The sequence below is a fragment of the Hypomesus nipponensis genome, chromosome 12 (genome assembly GCF_054491055.1).
Source record: "Hypomesus nipponensis isolate SF chromosome 12, ASM5449105v1, whole genome shotgun sequence".
NCBI classification, from domain to species: domain Eukaryota; kingdom Metazoa; phylum Chordata; class Actinopteri; order Osmeriformes; family Osmeridae; genus Hypomesus; species Hypomesus nipponensis.
This window is the reverse complement of record NC_140372.1, coordinates 429,244-449,897: the sequence shown is the minus strand read 5'-3', so window position 1 is coordinate 449,897 and position 20,654 is coordinate 429,244.

The window sequence follows — 20,654 nt, the reverse complement described above, 5'->3', positions numbered from 1 at the left end:
CATTTGGGTTACCAACGTCCCCTCGGCCACGGGCTCCCAGGAAGACGCCGGTTCAAGCGCGCCCTCTCAACCGTATGTACTTATTCACGTTTTTTGTTTGTTTTTTTTGTTGTCGTCGTCGTGAACTCTATCGTGTGTGTATATATTTATATGGTGCGAGTTGAATGTTTCAGTTTTTTAAACGAACAATTTGTCCTGTGTGTGTCCTTCTTTAGGCCCCAGATCCCCCAGGTTCAACACCCACACGAGTGCCTTTTACTCTTGAGGGCAGCAAAGATGGACTTTCTGGCCGTCGTCTCGAAAGTCAAGCATGCGAAGGCCATTTCCAAAATAGATGGAGCTCTATTTCTGAACTACATCATGGCTGTCTTGCTCCTGAAACATCTTTTGCGGCCGAGCATTCTGGAAAAAATGACGGTAAGTGCCCTTGTCTATTTCATGGCTATTTATTCGTAATCTGTATATACCATGTAAACTCTAAATGCTGCGACTAAATCAAATCGAATTTGTTCTAAGGTCAAGGAGTGGCTGGAAAGAAGTTCAGTCTCCTTTGATGGTAGCCAAGTGTCGGTGACTGGTATCCGGGAACACGAGACAGCAGCTACACCAGATGTGTTTTTTTGCCTGGACGAAGAAGAGGATTCTGTGAGTAAAACCGAATACGTAGAAATACATGTATAGCTCTAATGATAACAATTGAGATTTCATCTTTGGGAGCATAATGTGTACGAAACGTTTTTTAATAATGCCCTTTTAATGTGTTCACAGTGGTTCTCCATGTACTTTGAGCAAGTCAGGCCTGACTTTTTAAGGCCCTCTCAAGTCGGAGTAGAGGACTTCCCCCATTTTTTCATCGCCCCAGCTGGAAGACCTGTCGTGAACCATCCAGAGTACTTGAACAGATTCCACAAACAGTGAGTGAAACGTTTATGGCCCTACAATGAACTATGACATGTTTTCCTTTTCATAAACAGTTTAGAATGTTGTCGTGGTACACAACTAATCATTTGTTTGTGACGTCTTCAAGGTATCATTGTCCAAAGGTCACCGGTAAGATGGCCAGACGGGCGTTTCAGACGGCCACCGCCCAGAACATGGGCACTCAAAGGCAGTCGCACCTGGCAAGCTACCTGTCACACGGCGACCCAGTGGCTCAACAGAGTTGGCAGACGGCAAAGTTTGATTTCTTTGCCGAAGGAGCGAAACTGTTGAAACAGTTGGCGTCTGATCCCAAGTAAGCTTATTCCTACAACATCCCTTTTAAACCTTCATAGTTTAGAATTGCTTAAAAAAATGTACACATTCTCATATATTTGTATGTCAATATTTGTTTCTTTATTTCATAGCTCTGACCCGCTAGAAACGCCTGCAAAACGGCCTCGACTTGCGTCCACTAGTTCGGCTAAAGCTGAGGAGCAAGCCATATTTGCCTTGCTGACTGCGTCCTTCCCGGTGACCCTGCACGGTAGCCTGCCACCGACACAACAGCGCGCACACCTCACCGGGCAACATGACCGCATCTGCTACGACAAGTGGCGCGCAGACCAGATGAACATGCGCGCAAAACATGTGTTGTGTAAGTAATCCATTCCATATTTAAAAGTTTGCAGTTTCACAGACTAGTTTAACAGTGATGCTGGCATCTTGTTGGCTCTTTTTGTTCTGACTAACCAAATAGCACAATGTACTCGAGATAAACTCATTCTTTTGTTTGTTTATTGACTTTTCACAGCTACATTCTCCCGGCGCCAGCCCACAGAGAGTAGGCTCCAGGCCTGGATGAGCGCGCAAGGCTGGAACACCAACTGTCCAGACGCCAAAGACATCCTGGCGCAATGGAAGCCCCTCGAAAGCGTTTCCGACGCGGCGAACAACGAGGCCATCCAAATCCTGGCCAGGTCACAGAAGTGGACCGGACTGGTGCCCTTGCCGGTTCAAGGAAAAGGACAGGGGGTGTTTACGACCAGACGCTTCCTGAAGAACGAAATTGTTTGTGACTATCATGGCAGAGTGATTTCAAAAGACGAGGGCGAGTCCATTCAACGCAGCACTCCTTCTGGTGAAATGGGATACCTTTTCTTCTTCAAGGACAAAGGCGTTGGAAAGTGTATCGATGCACGCGCCAACAGCTGCCTATGTCACCCTGACATGACCATTTTTGGTAGGCTGATCAACCACTCTGCCAAACAAGCGAATCTCAAACCGAGACATTTTAAGGTCGAGTCGGGGGGCACCTCTACAAACACCATCCTGTTCTTTGCGGCAAGAGACATAAAGGTCAACGAGGAACTGATGTACGACTACGGAATAAAGAAAACATCTTTTTCTGGGGAAGGACTGGATTTGGAATGGCTTTGAACTGAGTTTGGAAGTCAGAAGAGGGCCATGGCTTGTTCAAATCATATGTTTAAAGTTGTTTATAGTTGTTTATTTTCTGAATATATTTTTCTAATCTTCTCTGGGAATGTTTCAGTGAAAAATAAAAGTTATCGTTCTACACACTTTGTGTTTTTTCTACTTCACACATCCTCTAGGGTGAATTCAGGTATACAGGCTATATTGGGAGATTTTCTTTTGTAATTCAATCTGCTGAGTTTAAGATTTTCTTCAAGTTCCAAACATAACCCAATAAATGAGACATTTCTGAATTCCTCAAGGTATCCACATTATTTAAGTGTAAAAAATAAGTCTTCATAATATTTTAGAAATGCATGGCTCACTATTTTAGTGGAGCTGACAAAAAAACGAATTTTCAGCAACTTGTTTGGTAATTTGGGACAGTATGTCTGGTAACACATTTGGGACACAGACTCATGGGTGTAGATTAATGTAGCCTATACTGAAGCTTGATGGGCCAATTCAAATTTGAATGGGTTATAGGCCCTGCTAGACGAGTGAGAAGAACACATCGTTATTGATTGCGCATTCATAAGTGGTTCGCGAGACAATAACCAAATGACAACGCTTCTCTCCCGCGCGTAATAGCCAGCGCTCGTGTTACGGATTCGTGTTATTGCAACAAATATGCTGCAGTCCAAGGCAAAAGTGAAATGCCTTTTCCTTATGCTGTCCCAAATGACCCGATGTCCCAATATAGCCCACCTGAATTCACCCATATACTGGAGCCTTGACTGCACGAAGCTGCTTGATGGGCCAATTTAAATTTGAATGGGTTACAATTCCCTCCCACGGCCGATGGGTGCGAGTTTGTCATTCCATCTGGGCTATCTCGATTGACAAGAACATATTGATTGCACATTGATAAGTGGTTCGCGAGACAATAACCAAATGACAACGCTTCTCTCCCGCGCGTAATAGCCAGCGCTCGTGTTACGGATTCGTGTTATTGCAACAAATATGCTGCAGTCCAAGGCAAAAGTGAAATGCCTTTTCCTTATGCTGTCCCAAATGACCCGATGTCCCAATATAGCCCACCTGAATTCACCCATATACTGGAGCCTTGACTGCACGAAGCTGCTTGATGGGCCAATTTAAATTTGAATGGGTTACAAGTTTGTCATTCCATCTGGGCTATCTCGATTGAGAAGAACACATCGTTATTGATTCCATTCACAAGTACTAGCCAGCGCTCTTTTTCAGAGTACATTTTGGAGCAGCCTTTTGACAGCTGCTCCGTTCGTCATTCATTAGTGTCTGGATATCGGGTCTCCTCTACCATATTTACAGCCATGACCAAATGACCTCCTCCAATAAAAGTGGCCAGGGGGGAGTCAATTCATAGGGGTTCATTTCATGGATTGTGGCTTTACATATATATACATTCACACCCACGATACGAGACATACAACTGCCCCCCCCCGGCCACAATGTCAAACTGTTTGGGCTCGATATATATGGCTGGTTATGGTACGTTATCCGGGTCACGGTGACATTGGAATGAATACAAAACCGGAATCATCCAAACACATGCGTTGTGTTTCCTGTAACATATAAACACATGGGTTGTGTTTCCTGTAACATATAAACACATGGGTTGTGTTTGGATGTTTAGATTGTGCCAAAGCCACCCAGTGGCACAACTCCCCGATGTAAAAGCACGCGCTCTGTTACGTCAGAGTCAAAGTCAGAGCTCATTGGATTGCATTCAAGCACAACGGACATATGTGACATGAGTGGTCTTTTAAAAACTGGCGAGGCTGGAGGAAGACCTAAGTCACGTAATGTGTTGGCAAAGTGTCGTTGAGATGCTCTTGCGCATGGTTGTGTCGGAAGAGACCGCGCGCCTCAGTGCGCCACTGCTCGCCATAGCGCGCCACAGCGTCCGAATCCTCAATGAGCAAAACAGCAGACCAGATCTTCACAACTATAAGCACATTCTCAGCTTCACACTATTGGCGAAATACTACACACAGTGGTTTTGCAAATCACTAAGTCATAATGTTGTTTACAATATGTGCTTCATGTTTTGGGCTACTCGCAATGTTTTGGGGCTCTCTTGTTGTTATTATCAGTGACCTATGCACTTTGTAACGCTCTCTCTTGGAAGTCGCTTTGGATAAAGGCGTCTTCTAAATGAATGAATGTATACAATGGATCAAGTGTTTTTTGCCCAGTTCGGTAAAGTGCCCACTAGATGGCAGTGTAAGAGCACAAATAGTAAGGGCAGAGCCTCTAGTCAATGTGATGGGTATGAGCATAAATTGTGTTGTCATAACTGTTGTAAAAGGATTTTGCATTCCCCTGTAAACTAATGGCTTGTGTTCTGTTCCAATCCTTTAACCTAGCGTCCTCAGGTCTAACCCCGACAATGTCTTGTAGACGGGATGGCCAGTCGGGACAGAAGCCGGGGTGGAGCAGGAGTGCGCGGCGCTTTGGCAACACGTCAGAGGAAGACTTCGCCATCTTGAACTTTGTGTCCAAGCGCAAGAGTGAGACCCGAGGTATCCTGCTGTGGCTGGAATTGGAGAAGCGGGGTCTGATAAATCGCAGCTGCCGGTCCACAAAGGTTTGCTATCAGAAGCACCTTTGTGTTTCATTGCTGCAGAACCAGAGGAGGGGAGGACACAGGGTTAGACAGGTAGAGGACTTGGGGTTAGGCCAGGGGTGGGGTTTGTTGCGTTCAGGATCGCGGACGAGGGGGAGCACGCGGGGGTTTAGGGTTAGAGAGGGAAGAGGACTTGGGGTTAGGCCAGAGGAGGGGAGAACACAGGGTTAGACAGGTAGAGGACTTGGGGTTAGGCCAGGGGTGGGGTTTGTTGCGTTCAGGATCGGGGACGAGGGGGAGCACGCGGGGGTTTAGGGTTAGACAGGTAGAGGACTTGGGGTTAGGCCAGAGGAGGGGAGGACACAGGGTTAGACAGGTAGAGGACTTGGGGTTAGGCCAGGGGTGGGGTTTGTTGCGTTCAGGATCGCGGACGAGGGGGAGCACGCGGGGGTTTAGGGTTAGAGAGGGAAGAGGACTTGGGGTTAGGCCAGAGGAGGGGAGAACACAGGGTTAGACAGGTAGAGGACTTGGGGTTAGGCCAGGGGTGGGGTTTGTTGCGTTCAGGATCGGGGACGAGGGGGAGTACGCGGGGGGTTAGGGTTAGACAGGTAGAGGACTTGGGGTTAGGCCAGGGGTGGGGTTTGTTGCGTTCAGGATCGGGGACGAGGGGGAGCACGCGGGGGGTTAGGGTTAGACAGGTAGAGGATTTGGGGTTAGTGCTGGGTTTGGGCCCTATAGGTGATTGCTGATGGTTGAGCGTATACTGTGCTGTGCCACATAAGTCAAAATAAAATTAAAAAATTAAAAACTCTTTCACTTTCCCTTGTCCCTTCCTTCCTTGAAAATAGTTGTCACCCAGAGAGTTTGCGTGGGCGGGGTGGTACACACCATCACCTTCCCGCAGTGTTGGTGTTAGAATTGGGTCGGTGGTTTGGGGAGCTTGGGGTTATGGCTCAGGGTTTGGCTGTTGGCGTTGGCCTGGGGTGAGAACGTAGAGGTAGACAATGGGTCGGGCTGAAGTAACGTGTCCGTTCTGATACAGCAGGTGCTGTGTGGCGACGATGGTTGAGTGTAAAAATAGTCACATGACTTGGCAGAGTGACGTCGTGACGTTTTTGAGCCCCCCAAACGCCAAACCCCTCCCTCCAATTGAGCTCTATAAATGGAGCAGAGGGCGCATGGGCGGGGTGGGCGGGCTAAATTTTCAGAGTAAATTTTGCAGCCCGCTTCTGACAGCTGCTCCGTTCATCCCTATTCATTTGGGGTCCACCGTTATTAATGTGGGGTTATTGCTGTTATTAATGTGGGGTTATTGCTGTGCTGCGGCAATGCGCTTCTCATCCCCGTTGTGACGGGTGTGTCTTTTTGTTGGCGTTTAGCTGTTGATAAAAGGCTGTCATTACTGAGCAAAGTCGATGTATTGTGCATAGCTCCGTAGCGGGGCGAGGGCGGCATGGGAAGACGTTGTGCGCGCAACACAGCTCATGCACCCACATACAATGTGTACAGTGGAGAATGCCCGCAGTCATTTGTGTGTGAGTCGTGTTTAGCTGTTCGTGAGAGTGTGGATTTGTTGAGCAAAGTGTATATACACATATTGCCGAGTGGCTATTGCACGCTGTCGTGTTGCGCCCACAGCGCGCCACAGTCCAGAGTCCGTGCTGCGCGTCTCCCCCAGTCAAAAGCCAGCGCTCCAGTTACGGATTTGTGTTATTGCAACAAATATGCTGCAGTCCCGCAGGGGGCGCCGCACGGCCGGCCGGCTGGTCAAAATGCATTGCTTCAAATGAAGAAGACGAACGCGTCGTTCACTCTCTGTGGTCGTCATTGATTTCGTTCGCAAGTGGCGAGCCAGACCAAAACCCCCGTTTCATTTTATCCTAATGTGTGAACATGTGAGAAAAAATGATAAAGAAAACGATCAGTGATAAAGAGAAGCAATCGTCGATCCATAAATTCATCAATCAATCAATCAATCAATCAATCAATCCAAGCTTCTGCTCCAAATGACGTCAGTGCGGTCAGCTGTGGGGTTTCATTGGGGTTTCATTGGGGTTTGGGGGGATAGCCTAGCCCTCCTAGCCAGCCTGTGGGTAGTGGGCATACGTAGGTAGGTAGGTAGGGTAGGTAGGTAAGGGAGAGCCCACGAGCATGGCACTCATTTGCATGGCACTCGTTTACATACCGCTAGCCCATTGGTCGAGGCACTTTGACACCGCCCAGAAAATGTCAAGACAGTGCACGGACGTTACAGGGTTTTGAAACTTTGCGCCACCCTGTGGACAAAAAAAGCCACTGCGACAGTCAAAGTCGAGCACTAGGTCAACGGTTGTGGCCTCGGGCGTCTGGTGAAGCCCTCGTGCTTGCTACGAGTCTGAGAGGCGCGCGCGGGCGATCTCCCTGCATTCAGCAGGCCTCCAGCTTTCCGTGGGCATGCGTTGTGTGGGCGTTTGTCCCCCGATTGGCCCCCCTCGGACAGGCCAAGGCGCTAGGCGTGGCGTGATGTTTTTGCACTGGTCACTGTTCATCTCACCGTGATAATACCCGAGGGGCACACCTGTACGGCCACTCTTTGTCAGACTCCCAAAGCCCCTCTGAAGTGGAATATACATGGCGGTCTTTCATGGGAGCTTGAGGACGGGGCTTGGGGCTTGGGGCTTGGGGCTTGGGGCTTGGGGCTTGGGGCTTGGGGCTTGGGGCTTGGGGCTTGGGGCTTGGGGTAAGGGATAGCCCACGAGCATGGCACTCCTTTGAATGGCACTCGTTTACACATCGCGAGCCCATTGGCCCACAATAGAATAAAGGCTCGATTGTATAAACACTATCCCTCATCATTAGTGCATGTAGGCCTATGTAGGGTTTAGAGCAATGCAGATATTTTACTGAACAGCAGACAGACAGACAGACAGACAGACAGACAGACAGACAGACAGACAGACAGACAGACAGACACACACACACACACACACACACACACACACAGACACACACAGACACAGACACACACAGACACACACAGACACACACACACACAGAGAGATGCTCAAAACAGTAACCCTTTGATATGTTAGGTGAGAAACAAGTGGATTCCCCTTTCCCGCGCTGCGCACCAGCATAAACGTATACAAAGTTACCGATAAATGGGTACTGTCTAGACAGTGTTTGTGTGTGTGTGCGCGTGTGCATGTGCGGGAAACTGAGAGACGGGAGATATGTGTGCAGGTTCTCGAGGGAAGGCAGATTGCAGCCAATCACCTTCTCTGCAGTGCGGATGACACGCTGCAGCCTGCTCTTGTCCTTGGCAGTGGCAGCAGCAGCAGCAGCAGCAGCGTACCAGGTCAACAAAAATAAGAAGGCAAGTGAAAAAGGCAGGTAACAGCTGTTTTCTTGCGAATCTTGCACTGCGCCACCTTAACTGGGTTGTGCTCCTTTGCACTGACGACTGTCATATACAGTGCCAACTGTTTGCATTCAGCACCGTACTTCTAACTGTAATATGCAATCAATTTCCACTGCACTTTGACACTTTTTTTTTTTTTTAAGGATAGCTTCTGTCCATACTTTATTGCACAACACCTGCACTTACTTCTGGCCAGACCTAAACTACATTTGGTTGCCTTGTACCTGTACTTGTGTAATGACAATAAAGTTGAATCTAATCTCATCTTTGGTTCTCCAGGGTGGAATGCAGGAGAAAATCAACGGGAACCACATTGAAAAAAAGGACCAGGAGCCCTCGTCATCGTTGTTACCTGTTGGGATGTCCTGAAACTATGAACGCCAACGCAGGTAAGTAATACACAAGGTAAGTGATGTACAAGAAGTAACATACACATAGGAAAAGGTTCACACACACACACATATATATATATATATATATATATATTTATTCAAACACTAACAGTGTCTGCAGGTAGGTAGGTAGGTAGGTGGGTGCCAAATATTTGGAGATCAAGGTAAGTGGTGTTGCAACGTTTTTTAGTGTGTAGGTGAGTGCCATTTTTGGACATCGTTACCATTGTTTGAGCTGCTAAATCAATGCTAAACACACACACACACACACACACACACACAGACACACACAGACACACACAGACACACACAGACACACACACAGACACACACAGACACACACAGACACACAGAGACACACACACACACACACACACACACACACACAGAGAGAGATGCTCAAAACAGTAACCCTTTGATATGTTAGGTGAGAAACAAGTGGATTCCCCTTTCCCGCGCTGCGCACCAGCATAAACGTATACAAAGTTACCGATAAATGGGTACTGTCTAGACAGTGTTTGTGTGTGTGTGCGCGTGTGCATGTGCGGGAAACTGAGAGACGGGAGATATGTGTGCAGGTTCTCGAGGGAAGGCAGATTGCAGCCAATCACCTTCTCTGCAGTGCGGATGACACGCTGCAGCCTGCTCTTGTCCTTGGCAGTGGCAGCAGCGTACCAGGTCAACAAAAATAGGAAGGCAAGTGAAAAAGGCAGGAATGCAAATGGATGCGTTGTGAAATTGTGTGTTTGCTTTTCTTTTGCAGGTGCTCTGTGGCGATGGACGAGTGTGTAAATCACGTGTCTGCAGGGAAAGGTAGGTGCCACATATTTGGAGATCAAGGTAAGTGTTGTTGCAACGTTTTTTAGTGTGTAGGTGAGTGAGGGGGTGCTCCTGGAAGTGTGTGACCAGTGTTGTTTGTAGCTGTGCCAGGCGGTTTGTTGTTCTGGTGTTGTTTCAGCCTGGTGTCTATCGATGCCCCGGTTTCTCCAACGTAGTGTTTGTGGCAGAGGGTGCAGGTGATGACGTAAACCACATTGGAGGTTTGTGAAGTGAGACTGCCCGGAACCGGAGCTGATGTGTGACTGTGGGGGTTTGTGATGAATTTTCCGTTCTTGTAGGGACTCCACTACCTGCCATCGAGCACATCCAGAGGAAACGCTGTCTGCATCGAGCTCGCAGCATCCTCCAGGACTCCCCTCGCCCAGCCGACACACGTCTGCCTTCACTTTGTCACTTGCACTACTGGAATGTCAATTTGCAACCACTGTCTGTTTATTGCAGTCACAGCTGTTTACAGTAACAGCTGTTTACTTGCGAATCTTGCACTGCGCCACCTTAACTGGATTGTGCTCCTTAGCACTGACGACTGTCATATGCAGTGCCAACTGTTTGCATTCAGCACCGTACCTTTAACTGTAATATGCAATCAATTTCCACTGCACTTTGACACTTTTTTTTTTTTTTTAAGGATAGCTTCTGTCCATACTTTATTGCACAACACCTGCACTTACTTCTGGCCAGACCTAAACTACATTTGGTTGCCTTGTACCTGTACTTGTGTAATGACAATAAAGTTGAATCTAATCACATCTTTGGTTCTCTAGGTTGGAATGCAGAAGAAAATCAACGGGAACCACATTTTAAAAAAGGACCAGGAGCCCTCGTCATCGTTGTTACCTGTTGGGATGTCCTGAAACTATGAACGCCAACGCAGGTAAGTAATACACAAGGTAAGTGATGTACAAGAAGTAACATACACATAGGAGAAGGTTCACACACACACACACATATATATATATATATATATATATATATATATTTATTCAAACACTAACAGTGTCTGCAGGTAGGTAGGTAGGTGGGTGCCAAATATTTGGAGATCAAGGTAAGTGTTGTTGCAACGTTTTTTAGTGTGTAGGTGAGTGCCATTTTTGGACATCTTTACCATTGTTTGAGCTGCTAAATCAATGCTAAACACACACACACACACACACACACACACAGACACACACAGACACACACAGACACACACACACAGAGAGAGATGCTCAAAACAGTAACCCTTTGATATGTTAGGTGAGAAACAAGTGTATTCCCCTTTCCCGCGCTGCGCACCAGCATAAACGTATACAAAGTTACAGATAAATGGGTACTGTGTAGACGGTGATTGTGTGTTTTTTTTGCAGGTGCATCATGAGCGTGCATGTAGGCCTACATAGGGTTTGGGGCAATGCAGATATTGTTGCAAGGCGTTGTCATAACTGTTGTAAAAGGATTTTGCATTCCCCTGTAAACTAATGGCTTGTGTTCTGTTCCAATCCTTTAACCTAGCGTCCTCAGGTCTAACCCCGACAATGTCTTGTAGACGGGATGGCCAGTCGGGACAGAAGCCGGGGTGGAGCAGGAGTGCGCGGCGCTTTGGCAACACGTCAGAGGAAGACTTCGCCATCTTGAACTTTGTGTCCAAGCGCAAGAGTGAGACCCGAGGTATCCTGCTGTGGCTGGAATTGGAGAAGCGGGGTCTGATAAATCGCAGCTGCCGGTCCACAAAGGTTTGCTATCAGAAGCACCTTTGTGTTTCATTGCTGCAGAACCAGAGGAGGGGAGGACACAGGGTTAGACAGGTAGAGGACTTGGGGTTAGGCCAGGGGTGGGGTTTGTTGCGTTCAGGATCGCGGACGAGGGGGAGCACGCGGGGGTTTAGGGTTAGAGAGGGAAGAGGACTTGGGGTTAGGCCAGAGGAGGGGAGAACACAGGGTTAGACAGGTAGAGGACTTGGGGTTAGGCCAGGGGTGGGGTTTGTTGCGTTCAGGATCGGGGACGAGGGGGAGCACGCGGGGGGTTAGGGTTAGACAGGTAGAGGACTTGGGGTTAGGCCAGGGGTGGGGTTTGTTGCGTTCAGGATCGGGGACGAGGGGGAGCACGCGGGGGGTTAGGGTTAGACAGGTAGAGGACTTGGGGTTAGGCCAGAGGAGGGGAGAACACAGGGTTAGACAGGTAGAGGACTTGGGGTTAGGCCAGGGGTGGGGTTTGTTGCGTTCAGGATCGGGGACGAGGGGGAGCACGCGGGGGGTTAGGGTTAGACAGGTAGAGGACTTGGGGTTAGGCCAGGGGTGGGGTTTGTTGCGTTCAGGATCGGGGACGAGGGGGAGCACGCGGGGGGTTAGGGTTAGACAGGTAGAGGACTTGGGGTTAGTGCTGGGTTTGGGCCCTATAGGTGATTGCTGATGGTTGAGCGTATACTGTGCTGTGCCACATAAGTCAAAATAAAATAAAAAAATTAAAAACTCTTTCACTTTCCCTTGTCCCTTCCTTCCTTGAAAATAGTTGTCACCCAGAGAGTTTGCGTGGGCGGGGTGGTACACACCATCACCTTCCCGCAGTGTTGGTGTTAGAATTGGGTCGGTGGTTTGGGGAGCTTGGGGTTATGGCTCAGGGTTTGGCTGTTGGCGTTGGCCTGGGGTGAGAACGTAGAGGTAGACAATGGGTCGGGCTGAAGTAACGTGTCCGTTCTGATACAGCAGGTGCTGTGTGGCGACGATGGTTGAGTGTAAAAATAGTCACATGACTTGGCAGAGTGACGTCGTGACGTTTTTGAGCCCCCCAAACGCCAAACCCCTCCCTCCAATTGAGCTCTATAAATGGAGCAGAGGGCGCATGGGCGGGTGGGCGGGCTAAATTTTCAGAGTAAATTTTGCAGCCCGCTTCTGACAGCTGCTCCGTTCATCCCTATTCATTTGGGGTCCACCGTTATTAATGTGGGGTTATTGCTGTTATTAATGTGGGGTTATTGCTGTGCTGCGGCAATGCGCTTCTCATCCCCGTTGTGACGGGTGTGTCTTTTTGTTGGCGTTTAGCTGTTGATAAAAGGCTGTCATTACTGAGCAAAGTCGATGTATTGTGCATAGCTCCGTAGCGGGGCGAGGGCGGCATGGGAAGACGTTGTGCGCGCAACACAGCTCATGCACCCACATACAATGTGTACAGTGGAGAATGCCCGCAGTCATTTGTGTGTGAGTCGTGTTTAGCTGTTCGTGAGAGTGTGGATTTGTTGAGCAAAGTGTATATACACATATTGCCGAGTGGCTATTGCACGCTGTCGTGTTGCGCCCACAGCGCGCCACAGTCCAGAGTCCGTGCTGCGCGTCTCCCCCAGTCAAAAGCCAGCGCTCCAGTTACGGATTTGTGTTATTGCAACAAATATGCTGCAGTCCCGCAGGGGGCGCCGCACGGCCGGCCGGCTGGTCAAAATGCATTGCTTCAAATGAAGAAGACGAACGCGTCGTTCACTCTCTGTGGTCGTCATTGATTTCGTTCGCAAGTGGCGAGCCAGACCAAAACCCCCGTTTCATTTTATCCTAATGTGTGAACATGTGAGAAAAAATGATAAAGAAAACGATCAGTGATAAAGAGAAGCAATCGTCGATCCATAAATTCATCAATCAATCAATCAATCAATCAATCAATCCAAGCTTCTGCTCCAAATGACGTCAGTGCGGTCAGCTGTGGGGTTTCATTGGGGTTTCATTGGGGTTTGGGGGGATAGCCTAGCCCTCCTAGCCAGCCTGTGGGTAGTGGGCATACGTAGGTAGGTAGGTAGGGTAGGTAGGTAAGGGAGAGCCCACGAGCATGGCACTCATTTGCATGGCACTCGTTTACATACCGCTAGCCCATTGGTCGAGGCACTTTGACACCGCCCAGAAAATGTCAAGACAGTGCACGGACGTTACAGGGTTTTGAAACTTTGCGCCACCCTGTGGACAAAAAAAGCCACTGCGACAGTCAAAGTCGAGCACTAGGTCAACGGTTGTGGCCTCGGGCGTCTGGTGAAGCCCTCGTGCTTGCTACGAGTCTGAGAGGCGCGCGCGGGCGATCTCCCTGCATTCAGCAGGCCTCCAGCTTTCCGTGGGCATGCGTTGTGTGGGCGTTTGTCCCCCGATTGGCCCCCCTCGGACAGGCCAAGGCGCTAGGCGTGGCGTGATGTTTTTGCACTGGTCACTGTTCATCTCACCGTGATAATACCCGAGGGGCACACCTGTACGGCCACTCTTTGTCAGACTCCCAAAGCCCCTCTGAAGTGGAATATACATGGCGGTCTTTCATGGGAGCTTGAGGACGGGGCTTGGGGCTTGGGGCTTGGGGCTTGGGGCTTGGGGCTTGGGGCTTGGGGCTTGGGGCTTGGGGCTTGGGGCTTGGGGTAAGGGATAGCCCACGAGCATGGCACTCCTTTGAATGGCACTCGTTTACACATCGCGAGCCCATTGGCCCACAATAGAATAAAGGCTCGATTGTATAAACACTATCCCTCATCATTAGTGCATGTAGGCCTATGTAGGGTTTAGAGCAATGCAGATATTTTACTGAACAGCAGACAGACAGACAGACAGACAGACAGACAGACAGACAGACAGACAGACAGACAGACAGACACACACACACACACACACACACACACACACAGACACACACAGACACAGACACACACAGACACACACAGACACACACACACACAGAGAGATGCTCAAAACAGTAACCCTTTGATATGTTAGGTGAGAAACAAGTGGATTCCCCTTTCCCGCGCTGCGCACCAGCATAAACGTATACAAAGTTACCGATAAATGGGTACTGTCTAGACAGTGTTTGTGTGTGTGTGCGCGTGTGCATGTGCGGGAAACTGAGAGACGGGAGATATGTGTGCAGGTTCTCGAGGGAAGGCAGATTGCAGCCAATCACCTTCTCTGCAGTGCGGATGACACGCTGCAGCCTGCTCTTGTCCTTGGCAGTGGCAGCAGCAGCAGCAGCAGCAGCGTACCAGGTCAACAAAAATAAGAAGGCAAGTGAAAAAGGCAGGTAACAGCTGTTTTCTTGCGAATCTTGCACTGCGCCACCTTAACTGGGTTGTGCTCCTTTGCACTGACGACTGTCATATACAGTGCCAACTGTTTGCATTCAGCACCGTACTTCTAACTGTAATATGCAATCAATTTCCACTGCACTTTGACACTTTTTTTTTTTTTTAAGGATAGCTTCTGTCCATACTTTATTGCACAACACCTGCACTTACTTCTGGCCAGACCTAAACTACATTTGGTTGCCTTGTACCTGTACTTGTGTAATGACAATAAAGTTGAATCTAATCTCATCTTTGGTTCTCCAGGGTGGAATGCAGGAGAAAATCAACGGGAACCACATTGAAAAAAAGGACCAGGAGCCCTCGTCATCGTTGTTACCTGTTGGGATGTCCTGAAACTATGAACGCCAACGCAGGTAAGTAATACACAAGGTAAGTGATGTACAAGAAGTAACATACACATAGGAAAAGGTTCACACACACACACATATATATATATATATATATATATATTTATTCAAACACTAACAGTGTCTGCAGGTAGGTAGGTAGGTAGGTGGGTGCCAAATATTTGGAGATCAAGGTAAGTGGTGTTGCAACGTTTTTTAGTGTGTAGGTGAGTGCCATTTTTGGACATCGTTACCATTGTTTGAGCTGCTAAATCAATGCTAAACACACACACACACACACACACACACACAGACACACACAGACACACACAGACACACACAGACACACACACAGACACACACAGACACACACAGACACACAGAGACACACACACACACACACACACACACACACACAGAGAGAGATGCTCAAAACAGTAACCCTTTGATATGTTAGGTGAGAAACAAGTGGATTCCCCTTTCCCGCGCTGCGCACCAGCATAAACGTATACAAAGTTACCGATAAATGGGTACTGTCTAGACAGTGTTTGTGTGTGTGTGCGCGTGTGCATGTGCGGGAAACTGAGAGACGGGAGATATGTGTGCAGGTTCTCGAGGGAAGGCAGATTGCAGCCAATCACCTTCTCTGCAGTGCGGATGACACGCTGCAGCCTGCTCTTGTCCTTGGCAGTGGCAGCAGCGTACCAGGTCAACAAAAATAGGAAGGCAAGTGAAAAAGGCAGGAATGCAAATGGATGCGTTGTGAAATTGTGTGTTTGCTTTTCTTTTGCAGGTGCTCTGTGGCGATGGACGAGTGTGTAAATCACGTGTCTGCAGGGAAAGGTAGGTGCCACATATTTGGAGATCAAGGTAAGTGTTGTTGCAACGTTTTTTAGTGTGTAGGTGAGTGAGGGGGTGCTCCTGGAAGTGTGTGACCAGTGTTGTTTGTAGCTGTGCCAGGCGGTTTGTTGTTCTGGTGTTGTTTCAGCCTGGTGTCTATCGATGCCCCGGTTTCTCCAACGTAGTGTTTGTGGCAGAGGGTGCAGGTGATGACGTAAACCACATTGGAGGTTTGTGAAGTGAGACTGCCCGGAACCGGAGCTGATGTGTGACTGTGGGGGTTTGTGATGAATTTTCCGTTCTTGTAGGGACTCCACTACCTGCCATCGAGCACATCCAGAGGAAACGCTGTCTGCATCGAGCTCGCAGCATCCTCCAGGACTCCCCTCGCCCAGCCGACACACGTCTGCCTTCACTTTGTCACTTGCACTACTGGAATGTCAATTTGCAACCACTGTCTGTTTATTGCAGTCACAGCTGTTTACAGTAACAGCTGTTTACTTGCGAATCTTGCACTGCGCCACCTTAACTGGATTGTGCTCCTTAGCACTGACGACTGTCATATGCAGTGCCAACTGTTTGCATTCAGCACCGTACCTTTAACTGTAATATGCAATCAATTTCCACTGCACTTTGACACTTTTTTTTTTTTTTAAGGATAGCTTCTGTCCATACTTTATTGCACAACACCTGCACTTACTTCTGGCCAGACCTAAACTACATTTGGTTGCCTTGTACCTGTACTTGTGTAATGACAATAAAGTTGAATCTAATCACATCTTTGGTTCTCTAGGTTGGAATGCAGAAGAAAATCAACGGGAACCACATTTTAAAAAAGGACCAGGAGCCCTCGTCATCGTTGTTACCTGTTGGGATGTCCTGAAACTATGAACGCCAACGCAGGTAAGTAATACACAAGGTAAGTGATGTACAAGAAGTAACATACACATAGGAGAAGGTTCACACACACACACACATATATATATATATATATATATATATATATATTTATTCAAACACTAACAGTGTCTGCAGGTAGGTAGGTAGGTGGGTGCCAAATATTTGGAGATCAAGGTAAGTGTTGTTGCAACGTTTTTTAGTGTGTAGGTGAGTGCCATTTTTGGACATCTTTACCATTGTTTGAGCTGCTAAATCAATGCTAAACACACACACACACACACACACACACACAGACACACACAGACACACACAGACACACACACACAGAGAGAGATGCTCAAAACAGTAACCCTTTGATATGTTAGGTGAGAAACAAGTGTATTCCCCTTTCCCGCGCTGCGCACCAGCATAAACGTATACAAAGTTACAGATAAATGGGTACTGTGTAGACGGTGATTGTGTGTTTTTTTTGCAGGTGCATCATGAGCGTGCATGTAGGCCTACATAGGGTTTGGGGCAATGCAGATATTGTTGCAAGGCGTTGTCATAACTGTTGTAAAAGGATTTTGCATTCCCCTGTAAACTAATGGCTTGTGTTCTGTTCCAATCCTTTAACCTAGCGTCCTCAGGTCTAACCCCGACAATGTCTTGTAGACGGGATGGCCAGTCGGGACAGAAGCCGGGGTGGAGCAGGAGTGCGCGGCGCTTTGGCAACACGTCAGAGGAAGACTTCGCCATCTTGAACTTTGTGTCCAAGCGCAAGAGTGAGACCCGAGGTATCCTGCTGTGGCTGGAATTGGAGAAGCGGGGTCTGATAAATCGCAGCTGCCGGTCCACAAAGGTTTGCTATCAGAAGCACCTTTGTGTTTCATTGCTGCAGAACCAGAGGAGGGGAGGACACAGGGTTAGACAGGTAGAGGACTTGGGGTTAGGCCAGGGGTGGGGTTTGTTGCGTTCAGGATCGCGGACGAGGGGGAGCACGCGGGGGTTTAGGGTTAGAGAGGGAAGAGGACTTGGGGTTAGGCCAGAGGAGGGGAGAACACAGGGTTAGACAGGTAGAGGACTTGGGGTTAGGCCAGGGGTGGGGTTTGTTGCGTTCAGGATCGGGGACGAGGGGGAGCACGCGGGGGGTTAGGGTTAGACAGGTAGAGGACTTGGGGTTAGGCCAGGGGTGGGGTTTGTTGCGTTCAGGATCGGGGACGAGGGGGAGCACGCGGGGGGTTAGGGTTAGACAGGTAGAGGACTTGGGGTTAGGCCAGAGGAGGGGAGAACACAGGGTTAGACAGGTAGAGGACTTGGGGTTAGGCCAGGGGTGGGGTTTGTTGCGTTCAGGATCGGGGACGAGGGGGAGCACGCGGGGGGTTAGGGTTAGACAGGTAGAGGACTTGGGGTTAGGCCAGGGGTGGGGTTTGTTGCGTTCAGGATCGGGGACGAGGGGGAGCACGCGGGGGGTTAGGGTTAGACAGGTAGAGGACTTGGGGTTAGTGCTGGGTTTGGGCCCTATAGGTGATTGCTGATGGTTGAGCGTATACTGTGCTGTGCCACATAAGTCAAAATAAAATAAAAAAATTAAAAACTCTTTCACTTTCCCTTGTCCCTTCCTTCCTTGAAAATAGTTGTCACCCAGAGAGTTTGCGTGGGCGGGGTGGTACACACCATCACCTTCCCGCAGTGTTGGTGTTAGAATTGGGTCGGTGGTTTGGGGAGCTTGGGGTTATGGCTCAGGGTTTGGCTGTTGGCGTTGGCCTGGGGTGAGAACGTAGAGGTAGACAATGGGTCGGGCTGAAGTAACGTGTCCGTTCTGATACAGCAGGTGCTGTGTGGCGACGATGGTTGAGTGTAAAAATAGTCACATGACTTGGCAGAGTGACGTCGTGACGTTTTTGAGCCCCCCAAACGCCAAACCCCTCCCTCCAATTGAGCTCTATAAATGGAGCAGAGGGCGCATGGGCGGGTGGGCGGGCTAAATTTTCAGAGTAAATTTTGCAGCCCGCTTCTGACAGCTGCTCCGTTCATCCCTATTCATTTGGGGTCCACCGTTATTAATGTGGGGTTATTGCTGTTATTAATGTGGGGTTATTGCTGTGCTGCGGCAATGCGCTTCTCATCCCCGTTGTGACGGGTGTGTCTTTTTGTTGGCGTTTAGCTGTTGATAAAAGGCTGTCATTACTGAGCAAAGTCGATGTATTGTGCATAGCTCCGTAGCGGGGCGAGGGCGGCATGGGAAGACGTTGTGCGCGCAACACAGCTCATGCACCCACATACAATGTGTACAGTGGAGAATGCCCGCAGTCATTTGTGTGTGAGTCGTGTTTAGCTGTTCGTGAGAGTGTGGATTTGTTGAGCAAAGTGTATATACACATATTGCCGAGTGGCTATTGCACGCTGTCGTGTTGCGCCCACAGCGCGCCACAGTCCAGAGTCCGTGCTGCGCGTCTCCCCCAGTCAAAAGCCAGCGCTCCAGTTACGGATTTGTGTTATTGCAACAAATATGCTGCAGTCCCGCAGGGGGCGCCGCACGGCCGGCCGGCTGGTCAAAATGCATTGCTTCAAATGAAGAAGACGAACGCGTCGTTCACTCTCTGTGGTCGTCATTGATTTCGTTCGCAAGTGGCGAGCCAGACCAAAACCCCCGTTTCATTTTATCCTAATGTGTGAACATGTGAGAAAAAATGATAAAGAAAACGATCAGTGATAAAGAGAAGCAATCGTCGATCCATAAATTCATCAATCAATCAATCAATCAATCAATCAATCAATCAATCCAAGCTTCTGCTCCAAATGACGTCAGTGCGGTCAGCTGTGGGGTTTCATTGGGGTTTCATTGGGGTTTGGGGGGATAGCCTAGCCCTCCTAGCCAGCCTGTGGGTAGTGGGCATACGTAGGTAGGTAGGTAGGGTAGGTAGGTAAGGGAGAGCCCACGAGCATGGCACTCATTTGCATGGCACTCGTTTACATACCGCTAGCCCATTGGTCGAGGCACTTTGACACCGCCCAGAAAATGTCAAGACAGTGCACGGACGTTACAGGGTTTTGAAACTTTGCGCCACCCTGTGGACAAAAAAAGCCACTGCGACAGTCAAAGTCGAGCACTAGGTCAACGGTTGTGGCCTCGGGCGTCTGGTGAAGCCCTCGTGCTTGCTACGAGTCTGAGAGGCGCGCGCGGGCGATCTCCCTGCATTCAGCAGGCCTCCAGCTTTCCGTGGGCATGCGTTGTGTGGGCGTTTGTCCCCCGATTGGCCCCCCTCGGACAGGCCAAGGCGCTAGGCGTGGCGTGATGTTTTTGCACTGGTCACTGTTCATCTCACCGTGATAATACCCGAGGGGCACACCTGTACGGCCACTCTTTGTCAGACTCCCAAAGCCCCTCTGAAGTGGAATATACATGGCGGTCTTTCATGGGAGCTTGAGGACGGGGCTTGGGGCTTGGGGCTTGGGGCTTGGGGCTTGGGGCTTGGGGCTTGGGGCTTGGGGCTTGGGGTAAGGGATAGCCCACGAGCATGGCACTCCTTTGAATGGCACTCGTTTACACATCGCGAGCCCATTGGCCCACAATAGAATAAAGGCTCGATTGTATAAACACTATCCCTCATCATTAGTGCATTTAGGCCTATGTAGGGTTTAGAGCAATGCAGATATTTTACTGAACAGCAGACAGACAGACAGACAGACAGACAGACAGACAGACAGACACACACACACACACACACACACACACACACACACAGACACACACAGACACAGACACACACAGACACACACAGACACACACACACACAGAGAGATGCTCAAAACAGTAACCCTTTGATATGTTAGGTGAGAAACAAGTGGATTCCCCTTTCCCGCGCTGCGCACCAGCATAAACGTATACAAAGTTACCGATAAATGGGTACTGTCTAGACAGTGTTTGTGTGTGTGTGCGCGTGTGCATGTGCGG